This window comes from Octodon degus, unplaced genomic scaffold (assembly GCF_000260255.1).
Source record: "Octodon degus isolate 3935 unplaced genomic scaffold, OctDeg1.0 scaffold00086, whole genome shotgun sequence".
Lineage (NCBI taxonomy): Eukaryota > Metazoa > Chordata > Mammalia > Rodentia > Octodontidae > Octodon > Octodon degus.
Genome location: NW_004524662.1, coordinates 8,147,116 through 8,158,683, shown reverse-complemented (window position 1 = coordinate 8,158,683; position 11,568 = coordinate 8,147,116). Strand labels below are relative to the sequence as shown.

The window sequence follows — 11,568 nt, the reverse complement described above, 5'->3', positions numbered from 1 at the left end:
CCACACACACACACACACACACACACACATAAGTAAATAAAATTAAAAAAAAAGATAAAGATAAAAGTATACCTTAGTAAATTATAAACCAATAACATTATCATTACCAGTGTTACATACTTTATACAATTCTTTGCATTATACTTTAAAAAAATTACATGTTTGATGCAGTGTCCCACTATGCCGCTCAGACTTGTAGTGATTCTCCTGTTTCAGCCTCCCCAGTGCTGGGATTGTAGATGTGAGCCACCATATCCGGTTTTGGTAGCTGGTTTGGTAGCTTGGGGTAGGACCAGCATGGGCATGCAGTACGGGGATCGAACCTGAGTCTCTGAGCCTGCCAGGCCGGTGCTTAGACTGCTGAGCTATATTCCTGGCCCCCTGCACTATACTTTTATATGCCTGGCAACATAGTATGTTTTTTACATCAGCATTATTGTAAACACACGAGTAATACATTACCCTTGACTTTCATATGACTACCGTATCATATGTAATAAAAGTTTTTCAGTTCCTATATGATATTATGGGAGAGCTGTATAATTGAAGATAAGAAACATTGTGATAGAAATAACATGTAACATCTCACAGGTAAGGATCCAGTAATGATTCTGTAGAAATTCAGGGTTTCTGCCAGCTGTCCTTCTTCCATAAATCCTGTATACAGTAGTTTTGTAGAACTGACCCTTGACTTCTAGACTCACAAGTCCAGATGATCAGTGAAATAAAACTTCAAAGTCCCTGCTAGGATTCTAGGTCCAGATTTTTTCAGTTTATCACTTTGGACTGGAGAGAGTTTTTTTTTTTTTTTTTTAAAGGGATTTTTTTTGGTCTTATTTTTTGGTATCGGGAATCGAACTCAGGGCCTCACGCTTGCTAAGCAGGCGCTGCGCCACTGAGCCACATCCCCGGCCCTGGAGAGAGATTTTTCCTGGGAGAAAAAGAGGGTGTCTTATGTACTAGAAGGTGTTTAATAACATCTCTGGTTTCCATCCTGTAGATGTTCATAGTTCCTAACAATTAAAATGTCTGGAGACTTTGGTAAACATCCTGAGTTAGAGGTGAGGTCAAAATAATACTTACTAGACAATACTCCTCTAGATTAAGTTCTTTTTGTCACTTCTGTAGGGCTAGCAGATTTCCATGTAACCATATACAATATTAAATGACTTTTTCAGTTGATAACAGAGCAGAAAGAATGTGACAAAGTTAACTGTTAGCTGTTTCAGATAGTATCCCAAGAGATATGTAAATAAGGCACTAAAGACTTACGGATCGTTCAAATAACTGAATACGGCAAGGGAATGGCATGTTGTGTCTGTTGTTTAGATGTCTCCCAATAATTCTTTCACCTGAGAAGCAGAACTGCTTTCCTGATCTTAAAAATCAGGATGAGTGTACATGTATAATTTTGGATGGGCACATTATTTACCCATCACTTCTATAATAAATGTCTAACACTTGTTTCACAAATTGCTACAGGGGCACATAAACAGTCTCAAAAAAATGCCAACTTGTTATAATAGCTATATATTTCAGAGTGAATATATATTAGTCTTCCTGAACCTTTTTCTATTGTTATAGTGTTTTTAAGTTTTTGCCTTTTTCCCTATTATAAGTTAATATTTGTTTGAAAATTATTTTATACATAGAACTTTAAAAATACATAACTTGTCTTGCCCTGTCCTTTCTTTTCCTGGCCTGGCCTTTCTTTTCTTGTTTTTTTTTTTTTTTTTATAGAATCGAGAAGTGAAGTCAGGACCTTGCAGTTGCCAGGGAAGTACTTATTCCAGTGAGCCATCTCCCGGGCCTTTTTTTTTTTTTTTTTTTTTTAACTGCCCACCATAAAATCCAGGTCCTCATGCATGCTAGGCAGGTGCTCTACCACCGAGTTATATCCACAGCCCATTAGTTTTCTCTCCAGATTTTCTTTTTTTTTTTTAATTTTATTTATTTATGTGTGTGTGTGTGGCCAGCTCAGCCCAGCAGTGGGCGGGGCTGGCTGGCATGTGGTGCTGGGGGATTGAACCCCGGTCCCTGTGCTTTGCTAAGCTTGTTCTAAGTAGGTGCCTTAGATCACTGAGCCATCTCACCAGCCCCACTCCAGATTTTCTTGACATCATTTTTCCCTTTCCCCTACCATTCTAACTTTTAAAGCAACTATTTGTTTAACAATTAGTTATATAACATGGGTTCATCTTAATATATTATACACATCTATATAGCAGTTACCTAGAATAAGATGTAAAACATTCTCAATGCCCAGGTGGTTGGTACTTTTTTATGTTTTTACTACTTATTCCCTCAAATAACTGGTATGTAATTTCTTTAAATTACCTTTACCTATCCTTAACTTTCATGTTAGTAAAATATTTTAGGTCTGACTTCTACCAACATGATACTATGTGCTCTATCAGTGTTTTTACATGACTTCTCAGTGCATTCTTTTTTTTGTTGCTACACTATATAATATTCCATTATATTATGCTGTAATTGCTATGTTATAGTATATCTATTCTGTGAATTTTAGCATTGTCTCAAGTTTTGGGACTATTTTGTGTATGTAAAATAGCTACAAACATTCTTGTATATATTTTATAGTATACAGTATACAAATGTACTAATTTCTTTTGAGTATGCCTGGAAGTAGAATTGCTGAATTTTGGCTTATATGCATGTTTATAAATGGCCTGGTAGCTTCCCAGAAATGATTGAGCACATCAATCTCCAAATATTAACATACAAGAGTTCCAGGTATCAGTGTTTGGTATGTCTTACTTTGTAGTTCTGGTGGGTGTGTTCTGTTAATTCATTATTGTTTAAAAATACATTTTCCTATTAAATAATGTTCTTGGCAGTTTGGATATCACTTTCTGTAAAGTACTTTTTAATTTAATTTTTTTCCAAATACTGAGTCCATTTTTGCTTTTATTTTCTTTGCTGATTTATGGGAGTTCAGTGTGTATTTTGGATTTGATCTCCTTTGTCAGAAGTATTGTGAATATCTCGGGCTGGCCAAATCGCTCAGTGGATTAAAGTGCCTGCAAACAGGCACAGGGGTCAGGGATTCAATCCCTAAGCCTGCTGTGCCGGCCCTGCCCCTGGGGCACACTGAGGTGGCCATTGAGACTGGGCATGGTGGCATCTGCCTGTAATCTCAGCTCTTGAGAGGCTGTAAAAAGGGGGATCACTATGAGTCTGATCTAGTAATAAGACCCTGAACACCCTGGAGACCCTTCCCTAAAATAAAAAAAAGAAGTATTGTGAATATCTCAATCCATGGTTTATATTTTCACTTCCTTAATGATGTCTTTTGATATAAAATTATTTTTAGTAAGTCTTGTTCATAAAATTTTTCCTGTGGATTTATGTGTATTATTTAAGAAATCTTTCACCTCTGCACAATGTTTTCTTCCAGAAGCTTAATTACTCTGGATTTTACAACGAGGTCTATGATTACTCTCAAATTAATTTTTTGATGAGAGTGAAATAAGCATCAAGGTTAATTGTATTTCCTATAGGAATATCTGATTGTTGTAACACTTAGTCACAATGATATCTTGATTGCAAGTCAAGTGCCCATATAGGTGATCCCCACCCTAGCCTTTGGCAGCTATCTCTAAGCATCTTACTTATATAGTAATGATTAAATAATTCTGTTCATACCAGTTGTGCTTGATTGACTTTCTTCTTTATTCCTTTATAGAACAGTATAGGCAGTTTGAAGCCATCATCCCTCATCTTTGACTTTTTTTTTTTAGCATGTTCTTCATTTTGCAAGTGTAATTTTTCTTAAAAGTAACAGCTCAGTGATAGATTTTTATAAATTTTTCATGACTGCTTTCATATTGAAATGTTTGAGAACTAGTAAACTTTTAATTTTTAATAACCAACTTTTAAAATAGCTGTTGTCATTTCTTATACCATAACTTGCATATCTGTGTTTAAGATGTTTACTTACACTAACATTACTTGGATGTGTTTTACCTTCAGGCTATATCACAAAAGCAGTAGATGCTCTGGAAATTACTCAGGAAAACAGAATAATGGGAAAGTCAAGCTCTTTGAAGGACCAAAGATAAGAGGTTGCTAGTTACATAGGTTTTATTCGAATTCTCTTTACCAGTGGCTGCAACATTATAAAGCCATGATCGGTGATTTTTTTTTTTGTCATGGAGTTTTGCCTTTTATAGACTAAACTTTCCAAGCCTGAATTTCACATACCTATGTTTGGGAGATCCTTGACAATTCCTGTTCTTCCTGCTGTTTTTATTTTATTCTATGCTCTATTATTTGGTATACTTCTAGGTACTTTGAAGAATAGACTTGAATATTATCTCTTTGTACATTTTCCTACACTCAGAAGATGATGATAATCTAGATAGCCCAAGGCAGAAATGTGTCACTTTATGTCTGAGAAGAATTAATTTCCAATTCCAATATACAACAAAGCCTTCTGGCATCTCTTACAGTAATTAAAATACTTCTTAGTTGACTTAAAATGGAAAATTTTTTTTCTCCATATGAAATGTTTCTGAAATGAGCTATTTTATGATTTTTATGTTTTATGAGAGTTCTAATAATAATTTATTTATATATTCTTTTATTTTTTATGTAGATATTCCTAAAATTACACTTTTATCAACTAAGTGTAGCCATTCCCTGTTTTATAAAGAAAACTTTCAGGGAAAAATCAGTTATATAATTTATTTATAGTCTTAAAAATTTTAGAAGCTAGGCAAAGAGTATTTCTATTATATATGGAACTGATTTGTTAATAAGAATGGGTAGACATAGTTTTTTTTTAAATAGTAAGTTGATTAGTAAATTAGGTTAGAGAATGGGAGTGAGAGATTATATCTTTGTGTAAATATGAATTTTAAATTGATTCTAATAGAGTTGATTTCTTTACAGAAGTTTTAGATTCACAGCAAGCTGGAATAAAAGGTGCAGATTGCTCCCTCCCTCACTGCTTCCATGCCTGCGTCTCTCCTCCCATATGAGTGTACCCCTCCAGAGCGGGGCCTTCTTTGATGCAACACCACCATCCAAAGTCTGTGGTTTACATTAGCATTTACTCTTTCATTGCTTGTTTTTTTGTTTTTTTGAGACAGAGTCTTGCTGTATAGTTCAGGCTGGTCCTGTACTCACTATGTAGTGAGGCTGGCCTGGAACTGATCGTAATCCTCCTGCCTCAGCCTCCTGAGCACTGGAGTTACAGGCACACATCACCACACCCAACTAGAATTTGCTTGCTTTTTTTTTTTTTTTTTTTAACATATTTGGTTGTTAGGGGGCCTCACCACGCAACTCTGACTTCTTGTGATCCTCTTGCTTTCATCGTCCCCAGTGCTGGGATTACAAGAACCCACTTAATTTCAATTTCCATATTTTTTTCTTTTCTTTCTCTTGAATAACCTGCAGGAGCTGCCTGTATTTAGCAATCTGTTCTTCATTATCCTGCTTTTTTTTGTTGTTGTTGTCCCATCATCTTTTCCACTGACTTCATCATTACCTTGAAAGTCCTCTTCTATTACCTCTTGAAAATCTATGTCCAGAAGTTCTTCCTTTTTAAATATTCTCTTGAATGTTGTGATTCTTTCATGATCAGTCTCATCCCAAGTGATCTTCACTGTTGATGTTCCATTGCAGCAGATGTGAAATATTTTGGTTTATATGCTATTGAATCCACTTCTGTGGCTACATCTTTAGGCTCATCATCAAAAGTAATATCATCTGGTATAAACCTTAAATCTATGAAAGAACAGCTACTTTCGAATTCCAGGCCATCACAATCCTCATATGGAGTTTACTTGCTGTTTCAGGAGAATCACAATCCACTACTACATAATAGTACTGTAGTCCTTTGAGTTGATAGTCTCTCAGTTTTTCTCTAGTCATCCAGTCCTTTTCAAAAGCATCTTTGGGAATGCTTAATAACTCTTCTACTAGTCCTTGATCTTGCTCTTCCTTCATCCTCTCTTTCCCAAACTCTGAACGATATATCTTTACAGAAAATATAACACCTCCTTTAAGTTCAAATGAGTTGAACAAAGCCAGTAAATCTTTTTTGCCTTTAATCTGTCCCAGTCCATGCTGCAAACTGCCAATCAACATGTAATCTCGTCAGCTTGAGGAGTGTCCTTATCCAATTCTCTCCAAGCATCTTCAAAACCAGGTTCTTCTGGAAAAATATCTTCCAAGTCATTCTAATCTTTAGAACTAGTTTCTGTTTTTCCTTTACCCCTTGCAAGATCAGGGCCACTGCCACTTTCATCATCATCCTGTCATCTCCATCTTCATTTCCATCATTAGCTGAAGCTCTACCACCACCTGTGATTTCATCTACAGATTCCTCATCACTTCCTATTTCATCAGCACTGTCTTGAACCCTCCTCTAGAACATCTTTGTCAGACATGTTATCATCACCATCTCTTGCTATTGTGAATGGAACTGCTGATTGCTTTACTCCTTTTGTCTTAGAGCAGTTGATCTTGGGACATTTCAAAATTTTAGAGGTGGTTGGGTCTGTCTTTAGTTTTCTTTGGGAATAGAGTCTCTCCTGTATTCAATAATGCTTTTGTTTTCTTTTGTACTTGTTTGTGTAAGTTCTTTGCTGTCCTTCTTAGGACTTATTTGTGAATCTATCTTCTTAGATTTACATAAGCTTTTTGTTTCCTCAATTCTTTTAAAATTATGTAAGTCATTTATATTTCTAGGATCCTTTTGAAAATTTTCTTGGTTTCCTTTTTCCCTCCTAAATCACATTTTTGAATCTCTTTTTTTTTTTTTTTTTTGTCTGATGGTTTGCCTTCTTTATTTTCTGTTGATTCAGTGCTCTGCTCTCTTCATCAGAGACATCAGAATCAGAATCAGAAAGGTCATAGAAATGTTTCAAGCCCTTGGTAGTGCTGTGGTTGATACATTATCCTCTTTTATCAACAACATAGTTCAATTTGAACTTTTTATCATGAAACATGATTAAAGAAAGTGCAGAAGAGATGATAAGAGACAAACTAGAAGGAAAAGATAAACTGACCACTTGGGAACAATTTTTAGAGAAGAAAGAGAAAGAAAGACTGAAAAAGAAATTGAAGGCTCTTATAGAAGAGGCCAGTGAAAAACTTTTTCTCTTTGCTTTTCAGTTTTGTAAGTATTTATTTGATATCTTCAAGCTCAGAATTTCTCTTCCCAGAAGTTTCTAGCTGTGAATATGCCGTGGCCATCAAGACTGTCCTCCATTTTTATTACAATATTTTTGTTCTCCGGCATTTTTTTATTCCTTCCTAGAATTTCTATCCCTTTACTTAAATTCCTATTTGTTTAGCATACAACCTACTATATTTATTATAGCCCTTAGAATATTAATCGTAGTTTAAAAAGCTGCTCTGGTCTGATGACTTCAGCATCCTTGCAATACCTGAGTTTGGTTCATATGTTTGCCTTAGCTTTACAAAGTGTATTTTTTTGCCTCTTAGTATGCATTGTACTTAATAGGCAGACATAGTTTATTATGCAAAAGGAACTGCAACAAATAGGCGAGGCAGGTACTGAATTATATCCCCGGCCCTTTCAAATTGATTGTAAATATCCCATCTCTTTGTAAAAGAAATTTAAGGCAACCTAAAATAAAAACATGAAGCTCACCCTTCTCCTTAAAAATCTAAGAGATAAGCTTGAGCAAATGTAGAAAAAAGGGATAGGAAAACCATATCAAAATTTTAAAACAATAGATGTATCTCTATGCAATCTCAAGCTCCAGACATCATGGAAAACCAAGAGAGTTAGAATTTGCCTGTTCTTCACTGACACTGTGAAATTCATTTTCTCTAAACATTATACAACCTCCCCCCAGAAAAGCAAACAAAACCCCTCTCTTAGTCTTTCAGAGCTCATTCTGTCAGCATAGCATCTTTTTATCTTTGATTTTTAATTGTAACTGTAAGAATCACTTGAAAGTTTAGATTCTGATTCATTAGGTCTCTGGTAGGGTCTTAGCTTCTGTATTCTTAATAAACTTCTAGGTGAGGCCATCAAACCATGGGCATTTCTCAAGAAATGCTGACTCATAGTCTTCTCATATAGCCTTGTGCCTACATCCAGTATCTCTCTTTCAATTCTTCCATCTCAACTTATGCAAATTTTTATTTTCATTACATTCTCTTCCAACAATCCATTATCATGATCTCACTAAGATTTTGTTGTCATTTGAACTTTCCAATCTCTGTTAGAGCTTTCAGAGTCCTACATTAACTTTCCAGCATTGTTATCTCCTCATTTTGTGGAGTTGACTAACCTCAGGGAGTGTTCAGATTCTGGTATCTTTACTTTTTCTGAGCTTAATAGTGCTCGATTTACTGAACTTTGCTAAACTCAAAATTCATTTCACTCTTTAGATGACTCTCTTCCATTGTTTTAAAATTATCTATCTCTAAATAGAATTGCAATTTAGTTTTACCATTCCCTCAGCCAGGTTCAGTTAGATTTTTTTTATTGCTGGTTTCTTACCCAAAGATTTCCTGAAAAATGAAGGAAATTTTCTGCCTGAATATGGAATGTTTACACCACTGAGGAGTTGGGAGGGGTGTGTGTGTGTGTGTGTGTGTGTGTGTGTGTGTGTGTGTAAGCCCATGTAAAAATAATGATCCTTAGGCCAGCGAGATAGCTCAGCAGTCTGAAGCACCTGTTTAGGCAAGCTTAGGCAAAATGTAGGGAGTTCAGTTTGATCCCCAGTACCATATTAATATATATAAATGATCCTGAAAGGTGGTGTCAGCAGTTAACAAATGAAAGAACCCAAACTTATCATCTCTGAGACACTCATACTCTTCCTCAAGCTACTATGCAGAGGCTAAAGAGTTGGAATGGCAAATAGTTCTTAGTTCCAAACACCCATTGAATATATATCTGCATTTCTCAGATATATGTCCTTTGTTTTCCAAATTTTTATTGTTTTTTTATGATTCTATTTTTTAAAATTTAATTTTATCATTTCATTTTAAAAAGTAAAGGACAAAATCAAGAACAAAACTCAGAAACAGGATGACATGCAACAATACATATGTTACAGATTTTCAGAACAAGAATAGCTGATTAACAATGGTTGAGAGAGTGGGCATGGTGCTGTGCACCTATAATCCCAGCTCTTGGGAGGCTGTAAACAAGCGAATCACTATGAGTCCAATCTAGTAGTAAGACCCTAAACACCCTGTAGACCCTTCCCTAAAATACAAAACAAAACAAAAAAACAATGGTTGATATATTATCTATTTTTATTGTCAAATCTGTTACTCAGATTAACAGATATAGTTATATGAGGGGCCGAGGAGATGGCTCAGTAGAATAAGCAATTCCCTGGCAAGCACAAGGGCCTGAGTTCAATCCCTGGTTCCGCAAAAAAAAAAAAAAAAAAAAAAAAAAAAAAAGATTGAACATATGATTGCATGTTACCGCTTGTTTTCCAGAAACCTTAAATTTTTGTTCTTATCCCTCTTATTTTTCTTCCTGTCTTTTTAAAAAAATTTATTTTGAAGAGAGTATAGTAATAATTGATAAATTAGAAATGGTACACATTTAGAAGACAAGTATTCAAGCATTTTTTTTTATTATACATTGCTGTCCTCAATGTAGTTGGTTAGATTGCAGATAATCAGCAAACAGTAAGTCAGAGTAAAAATTCTACACATTAACTGCTATTTTCAAAAAACTGATGGAAATTTTTAGTATACTCACCACAGCTATCCTATATACATATATACTTGTATATTTTTCCCCCTGCCTCTTTTCCATCTTTTTTCTTTTCTCTCATTTTTGTTGTTTAATCCTTAAATTCCATTTCTTTCTGGTTTACTATATCTGTTATAACTTTCAGGTTTTATTTCCTCTTTTAGGTTCTTACACTGGGGAGACTATACGATATTTATACATGTGGGTCTGATTTGTTTCACTTATGAGTGCAGCCTCTAGTTGCATCCACTTACCTATGAAGGCTTTGAGTTTGTCTTTCATTATAGCTGAGTAATACTCCATTGTATAAAAATACCATATCTTTTTCATCCATTCATTCAGTGATGGGCATTTTGGTTGCTTCCAAGATTTGGCTATCACAAATTGTGCTGCTGTGAGCATGAGTGCGCGTATATCATTGTGGTACAATGTTTTCAGTTCTTTTGGAAAAATACCCAGAAGGGGAATAGCTGGATTGAATGAGATTTCCAGTCCTAGTTTTCTGAGGAGTCTCCACACTGATTGCCATAGTGGTTGTACTAGTCTACATTCCCACCAGCAGTGGAGAAGGGTTTTATCCCCCTCAGGCTCTCTGCCATTTATTATTGATTTATTTATGATAGCCATTCTTTCTGGGGTGAGATGGTATCTCATTGTTGTTTTAATTTGCATTTCTCGAATGGCCAGTGATGTGGATCATTTTTTCAGGTAATTATTTGCTTCTTGTATTTCTTTCTCTGAGAAGTGTGTGTTCATCTCAGATGCCCATTTTTGGATTGGGTCTTTAAATTTTGGGGCCCTAATTTAAAAAAAAAAATTTATAGCTGAATCATTATTGGTTAAGATTATTTTCCAAATTTATGGGTTGTCTTTTTAGTCTGTTGGTGATTTCTTTTGACATGCAGAAACTTATCAATAAGAGGAGGTCCCAATTATTGATTCATTCAAGTATTTATGGGCAGTTTGATTTTTGTTCATGAACTATCTGCCTTATCCCTATGCTTTCAAGATTTCCACTTACTTTCTCTTCTAGCAGATTTAGTGTTTCTGTTTTAATGTTTAAATCTTTAATCCATTTTGACTTTAGTCTAGTACATGGTGATTAGACCCAGGTCTAGTTTTAGTTTTTCACATGTGGAGAGCCAGTTTTTCCAGCACCATTTGTTAAAGAGGCTATCTTTCTTCCAGTGAACATATTTGGCTGCTTTGTCAAAGATAAGATGATTAAGTGTGTTTGAAGTTGTATCTGCATCTTCTAATCTATTCCATTGATCCTCAGGTCTGTTTTTTTGCTAGTACCATGCTGATTTTATCACAGTAACTTTATAGTGTAATTTCAAGTCAGGGATTGTAATGCCTCCTGCCTTGCCTTTGTTGCCCAATATTGCCTTTGCTATTCTAGATCTTTTCTGGTTCCAAATAAATTTTAGGAATATTTTCTCAAGATCTGTGCAATATTTTGGTGATATTTTGATAGGGATTGCATTAAATCTTTATAACAATTTTACAAGTATGGCCATTTTCACAATGTTAGTTCTTCCTATCCAGGAGCAAGGAATACCTTTGCATTTTCTAAAATCCTCTTCGATCTCTTTTTCAGAGTACTGTAATTTTCATTGTATAGATCTTTCACTTCCTTAGTTAGATTGATTCCTAAGTATTTCATTTTTTGGGACACTATTATGAAAGGTATTGTTTCTCTAATTTCTCTCTCATTATGATTCTATTTTTATGATTCCATTTCTCTAAGGTTTCTCCCAGATCTTCCCATGGTAGATAATCTCCCTTCATTGTTTTAATATTATAAATGGGAAAAAAAGGTAAGAAAGAATAAGAAAAGT

The 11,568-nt window shown here is 34.9% G+C and overlaps 1 protein-coding gene and 1 pseudogene across 2 annotated transcripts in view; one reads left to right on the top strand and one right to left on the bottom strand.

The window, feature by feature from the left end:
• Nubpl (nucleotide binding protein like) overlaps positions 1 to 11,568 on the top strand; it is a 313,256-nt gene that overhangs the window by 182,740 nt on the left and 118,948 nt on the right. The gene's annotated exons all lie outside the window — the stretch shown is intronic.
• LOC111818289 overlaps positions 4,642 to 11,568 on the bottom strand; it is a 42,395-nt pseudogene continuing 35,468 nt past the window's right edge.